Source organism: Zonotrichia albicollis, chromosome 16 (genome assembly GCF_047830755.1).
Source record: "Zonotrichia albicollis isolate bZonAlb1 chromosome 16, bZonAlb1.hap1, whole genome shotgun sequence".
Taxonomy (NCBI): Eukaryota; Metazoa; Chordata; class Aves; order Passeriformes; family Passerellidae; genus Zonotrichia; species Zonotrichia albicollis.
This window is the reverse complement of record NC_133834.1, coordinates 15508603-15524265: the sequence shown is the minus strand read 5'-3', so window position 1 is coordinate 15524265 and position 15663 is coordinate 15508603. Positions and strand designations below refer to the sequence as shown.

Below are 15663 nucleotides of genomic sequence, written 5' to 3'. Positions count from 1 at the left end.
TTTCCTACATGTAGCTAATGCATGAAAAGCTTTGAAAGGTCAAAAAATGAAGCCATCAATTTATCACAAAAAGTAACTTCCTATTAAAGCCGCTGCCAGCCTGGGCTCCCCGGTGCAAACACTCCACCTAGAGCCAGCTGTGCCAGCCCTGCCTGGCCAGGGCTGCCAGCGCCAGCGCCAGTGCCACCACAGCCACCAAACCGCAGCCACTGCTCTGGAGGGGACCCAAGCAGGCTTTTGGTGGTACAACCTCCCCTGCTTGTGCAGGTCTCAGCAGAGAGGACCCTCACTCCCAAAGGAAAAAAAGAGCAAGTACCTGTGCTCTTGCATTGGCTTTCATTGGAGAGAGGTCCCCATGAGGGGATCCCAGCCAGCAACATCTGTCCCTTTGTCCTTAGGGACAATGTGTGGCTGAGCAGAGCAGGGGTGCAAACACAAGGTGTGGAGGCACTGGGGTGGCAGCAGAGCTCCCAGACACTGCCAACACTTCCTTCCAGAAGGGAGAGGAGCAAGGGAGCCTGAGGGGCTGAGCCACACCAGATCCTCTCCCACCCAGCAGCTGAAGGGGAGCAGAGACCACAGAAACTCATTCCACCTGAGCATCAGCATCCAGCCCAGCCATAACTCTGCCCAGGATAATTCAGAGCCACTGAAATGGCACTGCTGTTCCCCTGCTGGGTCCATCCTCCAGCTCTGTGGTCATTCCTCAGACCAAAGCATCCCCAAAAACACCAAGCAGTGCCAGCCAAGGCAGGATTTGGTCCCCATGCTCTCATTCTGGCCCAGTGAGACACAGGCCAAGCGTCTCACAGGTGAGGGAGAGACTCCTGCAGCTGAGCAGGACAGGCACTGAATACAGGAATGCAGGGCCAGGAGCCACAGGGGTTGGCACTTGTCCCTTCCTGCCTTAGGGCTGCAGCAAACAGCCTGTGACACTCCACAGAGCCTCAGCAGGACACAGCATCCCTCACCTGCCACAGCTCAGCACAAAGATGTCATTTAACATCTCAGCTTCAGAGCTGGGAAACACCTGAAGCAAGCTGGGAGGGGAGTGCCAGCCCAGCCTGGAGAGGATGCAGCAGCAGAAACTCCAGGCCAAGCTGAGCACAGCTCTGGCCCTCGCTGCCATCCTGGTGCTGGCAAAGCTGCCAACACACATTTCTCCTTTTGGGACAGAAGCAGCCCCACAGGGAGCAGCTGCACCTGAGGGCAGCCAGGCCCTGCCAGCAGTGCCCCAGGGCTGCCCCCTGTCCCTGCCAGCTCCCAGAGCCAGGAGCAGGACACACAGGGCACCAGGCTGCACTGGCTCAGCTCCCCACCAGTGCCATCCTCTGCAGCTCTGCCTCCAGACACAGCCTGGGCTCCCCAGGCACTCCAGACACAGGCTCTGCTCTGCTCCTGTGCCATTCCCAATGCCAGCACTGCTGCACAGGGAGGGCAGGGATGGGGATTTCTGCAGCTGAGCTCTGTGCAGATGGTGATCATGTGCCCTCTTACCTCAGAGATGACAAGACGAGTGTTTGCTCTTGAGTTACGACTCGTGGGAGGTAATTGGCATTCCCATTGCCATAATGACCTCGTGCTGGAGAGAACATCTGACCCTTCCCTGACCACTGTTCTCAGCACCCTGGAGGAGCACACAGGACGTTGGCACGGAGTTCTCTTCCAGGTGAGCACCCCAAGCTGCCCATGAACATCACAGCAGGGGTCAGGGGAGAAAGCTGGGGTAGCTGCTGGTACTGCACAAGGATGGAGATGCCCCATCCCAGTGAGGCTGTTCCCCAGAAGGAGACACCCAGGAGACATCAATTCCTCTGCAGGGCTCTGCCTCTCTGGGGAACAGCCTCAGCAATGGCATTGCCTTCCCTGCACTGGGAAAGGCCATCTGAGACTGACACAGCTCCAGGATCAAACAGGAATGGACTGCAGGTTCCTGGGCTGGCAATCATTTAAACAACTGTTGTCAGCATAAAAACAGATGTGATTTTTCACTTAGAAGAAGGGGAGCAGGAAGATCTCAACTCATCTAATTAATTAATCCAACTATAACAAGAAATAAAAAAGATTTATCAATGAAGCCCAGCTTTGCTGAGGTGAACGCTGTAAAAGTCCACTTTCATGTACCCAGGGACAGGCTGGGATAGGAAATTTCCCACCTCTATTTCAGGGAAGAAAACACCATTATTCAGCAAGTTCTGAACTTCTCAAAATGCAGGATAATTTCCAGGGACCTCATGGGAGTTCTCAGTGCCACAATAAAATTAATTCAGGGAAATAAAGCAGAACAGCCAACCCCAGAGCATGATACCATTGGAGACAGCCCAGGCTTAAGAAGCACAAAGCAAATTTCCCTGGGTTTAAATATTTTTGAGGTTACCATTTTAGAGGTAAAATATTTACGATAAAGAAGGAAGATAAATTGCCCCGTCCTCATTTCACTGCTGGAATTTCCAGTTGAGAGCAAAAACAGTGCCCTTAGGAAGAAAGCAACAAGGAAAAGCAAGTTCCTGAGCACCACACTGCACCATCCCGTTTTGGAGGGGAATAAACAGAAAGCTGAGCATGACACTAACACAAACTGGTCCTTCACTTGCAGATGTTTCACTGGTGTAAACATGCACCCAGCCAACCCAAGGACCAACTCCAGCTTGCTCATCCTTGTGTTGAAGCATCCTGCTGACTCCAGGCCTCAGGAATCAATGCCCAGCACTTGCCTGCTCTGTATTGATTTCTATAAAACACACACAACTTGTTGCTCGTATTGAAGAACAAACTGCTCAGGGAGCACATCTGCACATACTGGATTCTCAGGGAAGCAATTTCTGCTGGTTTGGTTGGCTGAATTTCAATGTCACCTGCACGAGAAATTTCCCTGTTCCCCCATTCTCAGACAAACCTGAGGAAATCCAACTTCCGCCAACAGAGGAGAAAAACCGAGGCTGCTCCACACAGTGACAATCCATGGCTGCAGGAGCCAGGACAGCAGCCAGCAGGCTGGGAGTAAACAGCCCGCTGCCAGCATCGGCACTTCCCTGAAAATCACATATTCTACGGAAACCTTGAAACTGAAGGAGAAATGGTGCAGGAATGAACCTGCCAGACGAGGAAGCCTCTGGGCACACACCATGGACCGGGATTAGTGCGGTCCAAAAGGGCAAATATCCTCCAAAACCAAGGCAGCAACAGAGACACGGAAATCGTTTAAAGCGAAAACCTGCTAAAGAAAAAGGCGCTGGCGGCGGAGCAGCGCTCCAGGGCAGCCCCGCCAGGCAGCCTCTATTCACTGAAATCGAACAGCAAAACAGCATTGCAAGAGCATGAAGTAATCCCACCCCTGCAGTTCGTGTTTTCCTACCCAATTAGCTACTCCAAGTGTAAGAGGGAAAAGGGAAGGGAAAAAAAAATTCAAACGCGCTGCAAAGCCAGGAGATGTTTTGCAACTCCCGGGCTCCTGCAGCAGAGCCCTGCGCTCCCGACAGCCGCGGGCGAGGCGGGGGCACCACGAGCAAAGGAAGAGAGGAGGGAAGAGGGGAGGAGGGAAGAAGGGAGAAGGGAGAAGCCGCTCACTCGCTCCGCCGTCCCTCGGGCCCGTCCCGCGGCGCAGCCGGACCGGAGCGCCCGCCCGGCACGGAGGGCACCGGGCTCGGCCGGAGAGGGGAGGAAGCGGCGCTGGGGGCGGCCCCGGAGCCCGGCCCGGCCCAGCCCGCCCCGCCCCGGGATGGAGCTGCCCGGGCCGAGCCCGTTGGTGTCCCGGGGGTTCCGCCCCGCGGGGACAGCGGCGCTTACCGCGGCACGGAACGCGCTGCTCCGGCGCGGTTCGCTGCCGAGTTTAACCACACCGGTTTGAAATCGCTGATCGGAGCGCTGGGAAAGAGCGCAGGGAGCAGCAGAGCCCCCCGAGGCTGCTGGAGCTGCTCCGAACCGCGCTGGGCTCGGGCACAGAGCCCCTCCCGCTGCACATCGTCCTGGGGCTTTTCTTAGCTCTTAAGTGCTTCTAACCTCAGACTCTGAGACATCTGCTAGAGCAGGATGCCTGGAGAAAGTGAATGCCGTCCCAGGCTGGATGTTAATTTTAAACCGTGCAAACTCTCAGTGCGTGTGAACAGCGGCAGGCTGCTGCGGGCTGCAGGCAGGACACACGCACTGCTCCCGGAGCTCACGGGTGAGGTCCCCTCGCAGCAAAGCAGGGAGCCACACCCGCACTTTGATGGCTCGGGGATTCCTGCTGCCCTAAGAGAAACCGGAGGATCAAGGACTCACAGCGCTTTGCCATCACTACAACTCCTCTCTGAGAGTGGCTGCTGCTGCCCGTGCTGCCTCCCTCCCTGCAGATCATTTCATTTCCCCTCCGCCGCTTGTCCTGCGTTCCACTGGTGCTGCAGCTGGAGCCGGGAGTGCTTCCCAGCTGGAGCCTGCAGCCCCTGCTCCCCTGTGCCGGCTGCCTGCGGCTCCAGCCCGCCTGCAGCCCCAGCCCAGCCTGGCACACCACCAAATGCACTGAGGGCAGGGAGTGCACACAGCTCCGATGGCTTTGGGAAAGTGCCTTTGTACACCCCTGTGTGCTGGGGTGCCAGTGTCATGGGCATGGCACACATCCCTGTGTCCCAGTGTCGTGGGCATGGCATATATACCCGTGTGCCAGTGTCATGGGGATGGCACACATCCCTGTATGCCAGTGTCATGGGCATGGCACGCATCTCCGCATGCCAGTGTCGTGGGGATGGCACACATCCCTGTGTCCCAGTGTCGTGGGGATGGCACAAATCCCCGTGTGCCAGAGTCATGGGGATGGCACACATCCCTGTGTCCCAGTGTCGTGGGCATGGCACACATCCCTGTGCCAGTGTCGTGGGCATGGCATATATACCCGTGTCCCAGTGTCATGGGGATGGCACACATCCCCATGTGCCAGTGTCATGGGGATGGCACACATCCCTGTGTGCCAGTGTCATGAGATGGCACACATCCCCTTGTGCCAGTGTTGTGGGGATGGCACACATCCCTGTGTCCCAGTGTCATGGGTATGGCACACATCCCTGTGCCAGTGTCGTGGGGCTCAGCTCCATCACCTGCCCCAATGTCAGACCCTGCCACCCCCAGTGCCCTGAGCTCCGTGCTGCAGTGCAGAACAACAGCTGCAGGTTTTTCTCTTGTTCCTGCTGTGTTGCCCCAGACCTGTGCACAGAGATGCAGATGGAGGCAGAGGCAGGACTTCTTTGTGCAGGGTCATCAGCCAGCCCAAAAATTGGTTTTGTCCCTTCTCTGGGGCTAGGTAGGGTTTTCTCAGTGATGTCCAGCTGCGTGGGCAGTGCAGGGTGGGCTGGACACCACGGGAGGTTATGGACATAATATCCCCCTGTGTTAACTCCAGAACACACCATATATATCTCTGTTAAATTCAGGCAGGGAACTGCCTGTGTTTCCATGTTCTTTCCATTGGTATTTTGTGCACATCCACCTGCCAAGCTGCAGAGCCACAGAGAATTTCATTTCAGTTAAAAAATTCTAAGAACACACACACTGTGGTGATTCTTATCAGCAGCCTCTGGTGCCAGCCCAAGGTTTATGTGACTGCCTCTCATTAGCACCATTTGGAGGTTAAGGCTTCTGGGATTTACAGTGGAGATAAATGTGCTGATGGGCAGCCCAAGGAGCATCTGTGAAACCCTGTGTTAGCATTAAGCTTGGTACTGGGAGTACCTGGGCCTCATCAGTCTGTCCCTGAAAACAGCATTTCTTCACCTTCTTTCTTCACGTTTGCCAAAACATAAGCACAGAGAGTAAAACACATGGGTTAATCAGGGGAAAATATGCTGTGGGATGAAGAAAGAGACACCACAGTGAAATGGTCTGCTAAGAATGGCAAATGCATTTTCTGTGTGTGGTTAGACAGAAGAAAAATCTTATGAAAGGCCTGTGTCTGGCAGAGGACCTGTGGCATACACTGAGCTCCCAAGCTAAAATGCTTGAGGCATGTTTTGGTTTAGGAAGGAAAAATGCTTTCCCTGTCAGTCAAGAGCACCTTGATGCAAAGCTTCAGCACCAAGAGAGAGCTGGGGGTGGAAGTGGCTCCTTGCAGGGGCTGGGGAGGCTCAGCCTGCACAGAGGGCAGGTGCCCACCCACACACAATTAATGGTCACAGGGGTAAAGAGGAGGGGGCTGAGAGGCTTTTCTGGGGCATTTCACAGCCCTAGGGAAGTGCTGTGCTCCCCTAGAGCAAAGTGCAGGAGCTGCTCCTCCACAGGGACCCTGCCCCAGGCACTCCTGATGCTGCAGACCATGGGGAGGAGGATGCCATGAGGGAAATGGTGCTGGGCACCCCAAAATGCCCAGTCTGGAGGTCCAGAATGTGCATTTCCTGAAGGCCAAACAATGCAGGTCTCAAGATAAGTGAAAGGAAACAAGGAATGCCAATGGGCTTTTCAGCTTCATTGGTTCTTGATTACATCAAATATTCCTACTCAATGAATATTCCTATTTAATAGGAGCACAGAGATGCTTTGAGGGCTGGTGACCCTCAACTACAAAGCCAGGCTGAGATCTGGGCTGTTCAGCCTGGAGAAGAGAAGGTTCCAGGAGACCTTAAAGCCCCTTTTATTGCCTAAAGGGGCTCCAAGGGAGCTGGACAGGGACTTTGGACAAGGCCCTGCAGTGCCAGGACAAGGGGGAATGATAGGGGGCAGGATTAGATGGGATATAGGGAATTAGGAATTGTTCCCTGTGAGGGTGGGCAGGCCCTGGCACAGGGTGCCCAGAGCAGCTGTGGCTGCCCCTGGATCCCTGGCAGTGCCCAAGGCCAGGCTGGGCAGGGCTTGGAGTGACCTGGGACAGTGGGAGGTGTCCCTGCCATGGCAGGGGAGGGATGGGATGAACTTTCAGGTCTCTTCCAACCCAAACCATTCCATGATCCTGTGATTCACCACTCTGCCCTTGCAGGGAGCAAAGGCTGCTGCAAAGGGCTGACATGGTGTCATGAGCATCCTGGTCCCTGCAGTCAGTGGCTGCCACTGCCCCCAGCCTGGCCAGTCATGGCTGGGTGCCCTTCCCTTCCCTTCTGCTGTGCAGGCTGAACCCCACCATGCCTGGGGGTGGCTGTGGGGGATGTCAAACCCAGGGAGGGCTCACGTGGCTGTCTGAGCACAAATCATCATCATTGGGATGGAGGTGTTGGGGCTCAGGTGAGCCAACCCCCCCCAGAGCAGCCCTGGGATCCTTCCATGTGTGAGGCTGCTGTCTCAGATAACTCCATGAGATTGGGGACCCTCACTGGGGTAACCCAGCTCATTCTGAGTTACTCTTCTAAACCTTAAGAAATCTGAAGTCATTCGAGTAGAACCAATTCCACTGGACATCATGAATCTCTATTTGAATCCTGGTGCAGCTCAATTGGCTTAATTTATTGAATTGGTTTAATAAAACCAGTTAATCTGGTTTAACTGATGTATAAAATAAATCTTGTTTGAATATATAATGTGTCTCAATTTTACAAGCCTCCACAACACTCTCTCATCACACTATTTCTATTTTAGATTGATTCTCCAGAGTTGGACAAAGTGGCTCTTAACCTCCTTCCAGGCAGCTCTAAATCTGCCATGGAACAGTGGGGTACCTGAAAAATGAACTATAATTAACCCTGAACATCTCTCACTTTCCAGTCCTCTACAAGCTTATGAGGAGCAATGATTCCAGGATGGCAGGGCAGCCTCATGGACAAGTCTTCTGGAGTGAGCTGCTTTTCAGGGTCAAGAGACCAGCTGTGCTTCAAATCCCTGTCTGTGTGGTGAGTGAGGCTGCCAACACCAACACCACCAACAACACCAACAACACCACCAACCCTGGCACTGCACCCTGAGGCCAAACCCTCACCAGGCACTGCAGCTCCAAGGAACCTGTGCAGGTGCACTCCTGTTTATCAATCCTGCTTCAAACATGGTATTGGTTACCCTGGCCTGGGGCTGCAGATGAGACATTGACAAATCCCCTGTTTAACACCCCTGCTTCACTTCTGGGTCAGCTGCTGGGCCTTATCTTCTGCTCATCAGTGACTGCACCTTTCCTACAGTTTATAGGAAGGACTTCTTCCTATCAACTATGTTTATGTTTATGTGTCTATAAAGCGTAAACCATGTTTATATTTATGTTGTCTATGGTTTGAGACCCAGCTACAAAACCTCGTCTAACTCCTCTCTTAATTCACAGGCTTCCAGTTCAGACCCAGCTAACGAGCAGGATTTATAATGAAGGTAGCTGCTAATGAGCTGACATGAGATGCAGCACTGGATCATACTTGCTTTGAGAAGCACTGATCAAAGCCCTGTGCTTTCTGGTTGGAGAGCATAATTAACTACAATTTCTAAAAAGTCAAGTTTGGGTTGATTAAAAATGCCATCTGACAGCTCCAGAGTGTTGTGGTGTCTCATGATGCGCTGTGCAGACACAGCACAGCTCAGCGTGGTGTCCCTCCCCCCCAGGCAGGAGAAGGGCTTTGGCTTCCTTCAAGCAGGCTCAATCCCTGGGGTGTGCAGGGTGATGGATCTGCCCCAGGAGGGCTCTCAGGGCTGTGGGACCATCCCTCTGTGAGCAGCTCAGGGTTCTCCTGCTGCCCCTCTTGCAGAGGGCTCTGCACATCTGGTGGGGATGGAGGGGTCTGATGCCATCAGCAGCAAAGTGGAGAGTCTGCTCCAAGAAAGCAGACAATCCTTATAGTGGCTTGGGAGATTCCTGCCTCAGTGGAAGGGAAATGAAAGAAATGAGAGCTGCTGAATCCTTTTCAATCTTCAATACAAGCAGGTCAAAGCAGCTCTTTGACCACGAACTCCAGGACACAGATTACCTGGTTATGTCCAAGCCATTAACTCCTGGAGTTTACTCCTGCCCCCAGCAGCACAGAGGGCCTTAATCCCCACTTTCCAGACTCCCATTTCACCTCCCATCTCCTGTTTAACTCTTCAGCCAGCTGAGGTCTAGAATACACTGACAGGGACATTTAACCAAACTGTGCCCAACCACAGCCTGTGCAACAAAATTCTGAGCACAGCACTGACACCTGCCATGCCTGTCAGGGAGAGGGAGCTGCTGGAGAAAATCACAGGCACCTGAAAGCAGCACTGTGTGCATCTGCTCTGCTTCGGGAAAAGAGCCATGGCCTTGGTCAGCCCCTCCTGCCTTCAGCCCCCACTAAAGCTTAATTTACCTGACACAGGAAAATTCTTCATTCCCAGTATCTCTCCCACTGTGTCCACACTCTACTCCAGCTTGCAGTAGAGCAGAGCCTTTGGCCAGGTGATTTCACTGTCAGGGGAACATGTCCCCTCCAAAGCACACCACCCCAGTCACAATCAGCTCCTTATCTGGAGCTTTGAATCTGAATGGAGGCTTGGTCACTCAGCCCTTCCAGTGAGGGAACCACAGAACAACTTTGACAGCTCAAATTGGAGATAAAAACTGAAAACAAAAGTGGAAAAACACCTTCCTGGTCCCTGATCTAGTGAGTGGCATCCCTGCCCATGGAACAGGGCTGGAACAAGATCAAATTTAAGGTCCCTTCCAGACTAAATCATCCTGTGATTGCATGATAAAGTACTTGCACTCCCCTCAGCTTACAGGAGCTGGACCAGACCCTTCCTCATTCAGGCCAAAGTTGGGTTCAGCCCTAATCAAGATAAAACCCCAATTCACAGGGAACTCACCTTGTATTTTCACAGATAGGTGTGATGCAGATTCCGTGGTGCCTTCTGGAAGGAGTTATCTGATTTATTATGATGGAAACAAAACCTCTTCAAAGTTGCTGTGGTTTTCCAGAGTGTTAGGCAGGACAAACTGCCTGGGGAAATTAGGAGGTTGTGGAAGAGGGTCTCCGTGACTGGCCTATCTTAAAAAAAACTGATTTATAAAAGCCATAGGTACTGATTGCTCATAATCAGTCCTTGCTTCAAAACACAGAGAAGAATTGAAGCAACTTTTTCTTTTTCCTCTGCGGGCTGATCTGTCTCCCTGCTGGGAACCAACAACCACCTCTGCTGAAGGCTGAGTTTCTGTTTCTGGGTCAGACAGAAACTCAAGCACTCATGGAGATGTTATCAGAGTGTGGAGCTGCCCAAGAGAGGGAGAGCTCCTGCTTGGGGCAGATGACATGCTATGGAAGCAATGACCCTTCCTAGATGATCTAGGTGCCCACCACTAATATTTTTTCCACAGATGAGGCATTAAAATGCTGATACAAGAAAGGAATTTTTATTTCTATGGCACCAAGAACGGATGAGGATTTTTTTCCCTGTAAAATTCTGAGATCTAGACCTGTCTGATAGCATTGACATTCTCCATAAGGATGAGAAGTGGAAGGTGATGTTAGTACAAACATCACTAGCGCAGGAAAGGATGAACAGACATGTGAGGTAGAAACTGAGTGTGAGATACAAGCAGAAATCAGAAGCCCTCCCAGAGACAACATGCATGTGTTTGCATATCAAGATTGCTGTATATGAAAGACTTTTACACAGTTTTGGCTGAATGCCCTCAGAGAGACACAAAATGAACAGCTGAATTTGTAAGTGAATTTCAAATGCTCTGAGAAACTCCAACTCAGGCCTTAAATCAAGTTCAGGAGCAATGAAAATGAGGTTTCCAGCACATGAAGACCTGCAGTAATTTTTGAATTCTAGAAGAGGAAGATGAAAGTGAATAAAGAAAAACAAGCTCAATTCTGAGCTTGATTGCTGCCCACAGGGAACAGGAAGGAGCTCATCAAATGCTCTTACCTGAGCAATAGATGATGTGATGGCCTGGAGCTGAAAGGTCTTGTCTGAGACCAGCAGTAAAGATAAAGATGATGCTAATCTGCATTGATTAATCAGTTTAATCTGGCAGTGATGTCTGCAGAAATTTAGATACCTTTCCTCCACCTGATGCAGTCTTCTCCATCATCAGCTTTCAGGTATCATTTGACTTAATCAGTTTTGTGCAGAAGACTGAGACACAGTGTCAAGTGCTTTAGTAAAATCTAAATATATTACTGCAATCTCTTCTAGCATCAGTCAGCACACCCCAGACTCAGAGCTGACAATTTCCTTCTCATTTAACTCCTAATTATTAACTAAATTGGAAAAATAATAAAAGACAGGAAGGAGAAGCAATCAATAAAGCCATGGAGAAGCAATCATAAAGCTTATGGTCCTTTGCCACCAGCAGGGCCCTGTGGCCACTGATTGTGGATCTCTCTACATGGATACAGGAGCATCCAGAGCTTTTTCTTTCTCAGTCTTTGCTCCTTTTCAGTTAGCACTGAAGCAGATTTATTTGTACAGCTACTGCCAGCTCAGTTCTCTCCTGTGCCTTTGCACCACATGGTTTTCCGAACTTCTGGATTTTCACCAGTTTTAATTTTCTGTACCACAGGACCACCTCCACCAGGACCACGCATGGTCCCACCAGGGCCTGCTCACGCAGCACAGGCAGCTGGTACTGTGGAACAGCCAGCAGGAGCTCCTGCTGCAGGCCCAGCTTGAGCAGCTGCTGCCATGGGGCCATGGGGAGATGCCTGCAGAGCTGGCAGGGGCAGCGTGGTGGGCAGGTGAACCCACCTGTGCCCTGCCCCATCCCCTGTACAAACACCTCCCAAGCAACCCTTAATGCTGGCCCAGAATGTCCTGAGATGGAAAATCGAGGCCATGTCAAAGTTAAAGTCTTGGTGTTCTTTTCTTCAGGTAGAAGGCAAACATTTGGGAATAGATGTGAATATATTTGAGTCTCCAAGGTGTGCATGCTCCATGTTTGAACTTTCTCCAAGAAGCAGCCAGCAGTGTTTTAGCTTTTATCCAGGAATATTATAATGGAAGGCAAGAAAATACATTTGTTCTACGCTTTATTAGCAATTCTGAGGGAAATAAAAGAATACTTGTCTTTGGCCCTTGTTTCTCTCCATCCTCCATAGGGCTCAAACTTTCCCAGAGCTATTCTTTGCATTTCATTCCTGGTGGTGTTTGTTTTTCATTCTTTTTTCCTGTGAGTTTTGCTAATATCTTTGGGGTTTTTTTTGTTTAACTCATGCAAACTTCAGTATCCACACCCTCCAGTGCTGATGAGCCCAGAGTTCACCCCCCATTCCCAGAAACTGCACTTTCCAGGGAATTAATGGTGCTGTGCAAATGCTCAGAGCACGAAACCATCAGGCAAATCTCACAGCCACACTTGGTCCCAGGATTGTTTAAGGCCTTGCATGAAGCCTCAGCAGGAGAAGCCCTGGTCAGTGGATGGGACAATTCTTTGTCCTACAGGAACCCCATCTCCTTTTCTCCCCATCTCCAACAGTCTGTCCTGTGAGAAGGCCAGAGAGAAAAAAAGGAAAGATCCCTCAGGTTTCCATTTGACTGCGTTTTCCCAGACTGTAAATCAGGTAGCGAGAAGCCTGAAGGGCAAAATAACCCCATAAATACCTCGGTGCTATGGGTGACTCTGCAAACTGGGTAAAGCCCTTCCCTTGTCCAAAAGCTCCAAGAGACATGGTTTTCATTTGGTGTGAACTAAGACCTCAGCCTGGGCTCAGGATTTTGAAGATGTGTTAATGTGATGATCCTTAACACATTCAGTCCCCAGGGGCGGTATAAATCCGCTGCTTTCCCTGTGGTTTATAAACTCCTGGCCTGGCTGTATGGGGACCTGCAGGTGTTAAATGCATCATTTTCCACAGAAGCAAGGGAGGAAAGACCCCCTTGTTACTGCAGCCAAAGAACCGCACTGGCAGAGTAAGACAGCGAAGACAGAACGCTCCTGCACATGGTGCTCACAAGGGCTACTGATGAACTGCTGCAGATGTTTTCCAAACAGCCTGGCCAAACGTCCAGATTCACAACCTTCCCTGTGCCCAGGTCTCACTGCACAGCCCAGCTCTCCTTGCTGAAACACCAAACCCGGGTTCCTCACCTCCTTCCCCCACGGGCAGACAGGATCCCCTGAGGGCCGGCCCGGGTTAGCGCAGCCCGGGCAGGGATCGCCGGCACCGCGGCCCGGGGCTTTGGCTTCAGCCGTGCTCAGGAATTCCTGAGGGACAGCGGCTCCTCCGACCCTGCCCGGCTCCAGCAGCGGCACCAGAGCCTCTGCAGAGGGCTCATCCCGGCAGCTCCGGTCCCGCTGGGGCAGCGGCAGCCCCGAGCAGCAGCGCCGGGCCCGAGGGCCGCGGGACAGCGAACCCAGCGGCGGCCCCGCACTGAGGGCTCCGAACCGGACACGGAGACCTCCTTTGGAAAGAATTCCCTTCCCTTTTGGATCTCCTCACCTCAGCTGCAGTCTTTTCCAACTTGGATATGCACAATCTTGACAGGAATCAGGGACTTGTCTTTGCAAACGAACTGTGGATCTGCTGGTAAATAAAGCTAGATACTGAGAGATAAAAGAAACAATGGGAAGGATTTCACTGATTGATAAATGGAATGAGAGATTTGTCTTTACAAACAAACTGCAGGTCTGCTGATAAATCAAATTGAATACTGAGAGATGAAAGAAACAATGGGAAGAACCATAAAATCCCTAAGAAATTCCACTGAGCGACAACAAGGAAAAGACCACGGTGGGGAGTTATACATGAGAAGGGGGTATGAGGCGTTTCAGGTATTGGGTGTTTCAGAAAGTCTGTACCTGTCAAGTACCTCAGCCAACGGGGAAAGAGAGAGGGACATGCAGCCAGGAAATTAGGATAAAAAGGAGGCTGTGTCCTCCTAAAATTAGAGGGACTCCAGGGGAATGCCCCGCAGCCTCTCCCTTTCTTCAAATAAAGTTACGGGGCTTCTGTGTCTCCTTTTTGGACATAAATCTGTGGTGGTTTTAGATTAATTTTCTTGACAATCTGTTCCATTGTTTCATACACAGGAGACTTCCTTTGCTCTCCCTGTTTTGTTTCAAACAGGGCTGATCCAATGTAACATTCGGGAAAAGGGTGAGGATACAGACTATTTCCCAGTGAAAGCGTCCCTGCTGTCAGCATTTTTCACCTAGCCAGCTGAAGCTGAAGCAACCTCAGGTTCTGCCAGGTGAGGTTTAGGTTGGATATCAGAAAATAATTTAATCACTGTAAGGGTAGTCAGGCACTGGCACAGGCTGCCCAGGGCAGTGATAGAGTCACCAGCCCAGGAGGTGTTCAAAAAAGATGTAGATTTGGCACCTGGGGATGTGGTTTGGTGGTGGGTCAGTGGTTGGACTTTTATGAAAAATCCCACTATGAAAAGCCAGGGTCCATAAAGGAGACAGAGGAGTCCTGAAACTTTATTCAAATAAAGGCAGAGAGTCCACCAGGGCACACACCTGTGGGAGTTTCTCTCCTGAGGTTTCAGAGGGCACAGCCTCCTTTTACCCCAAACTCCCAGCCAGCATCTTGCCCTCTTCCTTTCCCCATTGCTGAGGCACTGGGAAGGCACAGCCTTCCTGAACAGCCCAGCACATGTCCCCCTTGAACCTGTCATTTTACCCCAAAGCTCAGAAACTGAAGCTCGTGCAGTCCCACTTGTCTGTTTCAGGAGTCAGAGCTGTCTGGGCTCTGTCACAAACCTGCTGCTGGTGATGCCCTGTGCAGGCTGCCCTAGAACAGAGACTGGACAGTGCTAAAGAATAAAGCAGGGATTTGTTAGGAGGGCTCAATGGATCCACCTTGGGCAGCACAAGAGCCCAGCCAGGGCTGCACCCAAGATGAATCAAAATGGTCACAAAACACACGACTGGGCACGAGGTCTCTCACTTTGAACAGTTCTGCTCCATTTGCTTATTGGAGTTAATTGTCCAATTCCTGCTTTAGCCCATGCAGTCCCGTCCTTCTTATTTTTCTCTCTTCAGCCCACGTTGTTTGTGCTCTTGGGCTTGAGATTTGGATCATTTGTCCTTGGTCCCCATCTAGAGAAGGAATTGTTTTGTCTCCCTGCTCTGTGAAGAGAGCTTACTATCTTCTAATATGAAGCTCAGAAGTGCACACTAAAGCAGCACAGAATCTGAAAACTATAAAAGCTAAAACCTGAGGCCTCACTTGAAGCTGGTAGAGACATTAAGGACATTAACACCCATCCCCTCACCCGTGGAACTGTGTGTAAAGACATTAGCACACACCTTTCCTATCACAAGGAACTGTTACCTGTGACAGTCTCCTGCTGCCCTGGTGATGGTTGAATACCTGCCTGCCCAGGAGAAGCAGGGAATGAATTCCTGGTTCTGCTTTTCTTGCATGGCCTTTGCTTTCCCTGTTAAACTGTCTTTATCTCAACCCATGACTTTTCTCACTTTTACAATGCTCTCCCTTGTCCCGTTGGGAAGGGGTGAGGGAGTAGTGTGGGGCTGAGTTGCTGGCTGGGTTTAAGCCACAACATGCCCGTGTACCTAGGGAGGATTTTCCTGTGTCAGTTCAGCAAAGAGCACTGATCCCCATGAGCAGCACGCAGGAGGAGCACAGCTCATGGAATAATATAATATAATATAATATAATATAATATAATATAATATAATATAATATAAATATAGAAAGTGTGGGGAAGTGTATTAGTGATTAAGTTTATCTCCTGGTTTAATTTTTTTCTCTTCTTGTTGCTAAGTGATGTCTACTTGAATTTTACCCCAGGGAATCCTACCTTGATGGGTTATGGGCAGGCTTTCAAAGAGCTTTAGGCACCCAGCAGGAGATCCCAGTGCCT

General features: G+C 51.1%; 1 protein-coding gene across 2 annotated transcripts in view; it reads right to left on the bottom strand.

The window, feature by feature from the left end:
• LOC102073378 (ankyrin repeat and fibronectin type-III domain-containing protein 1) overlaps positions 1–3905 on the bottom strand; it is a 241693-nt gene extending 237788 nt beyond the window's left edge. The window contains exon 1 of one of the 2 annotated variants that reach the window (XM_074553160.1): positions 3787–3905. The gene's annotated coding sequence lies outside the window, so the exon portion shown is untranslated. Of the gene's footprint in view, positions 1–3567; positions 3709–3786 lie in introns of those variants that run through there. The other variant, XM_074553158.1, reaches the window with a different exon arrangement.
• Between the last annotated feature and the right edge of the window lie 11758 nt (positions 3906–15663).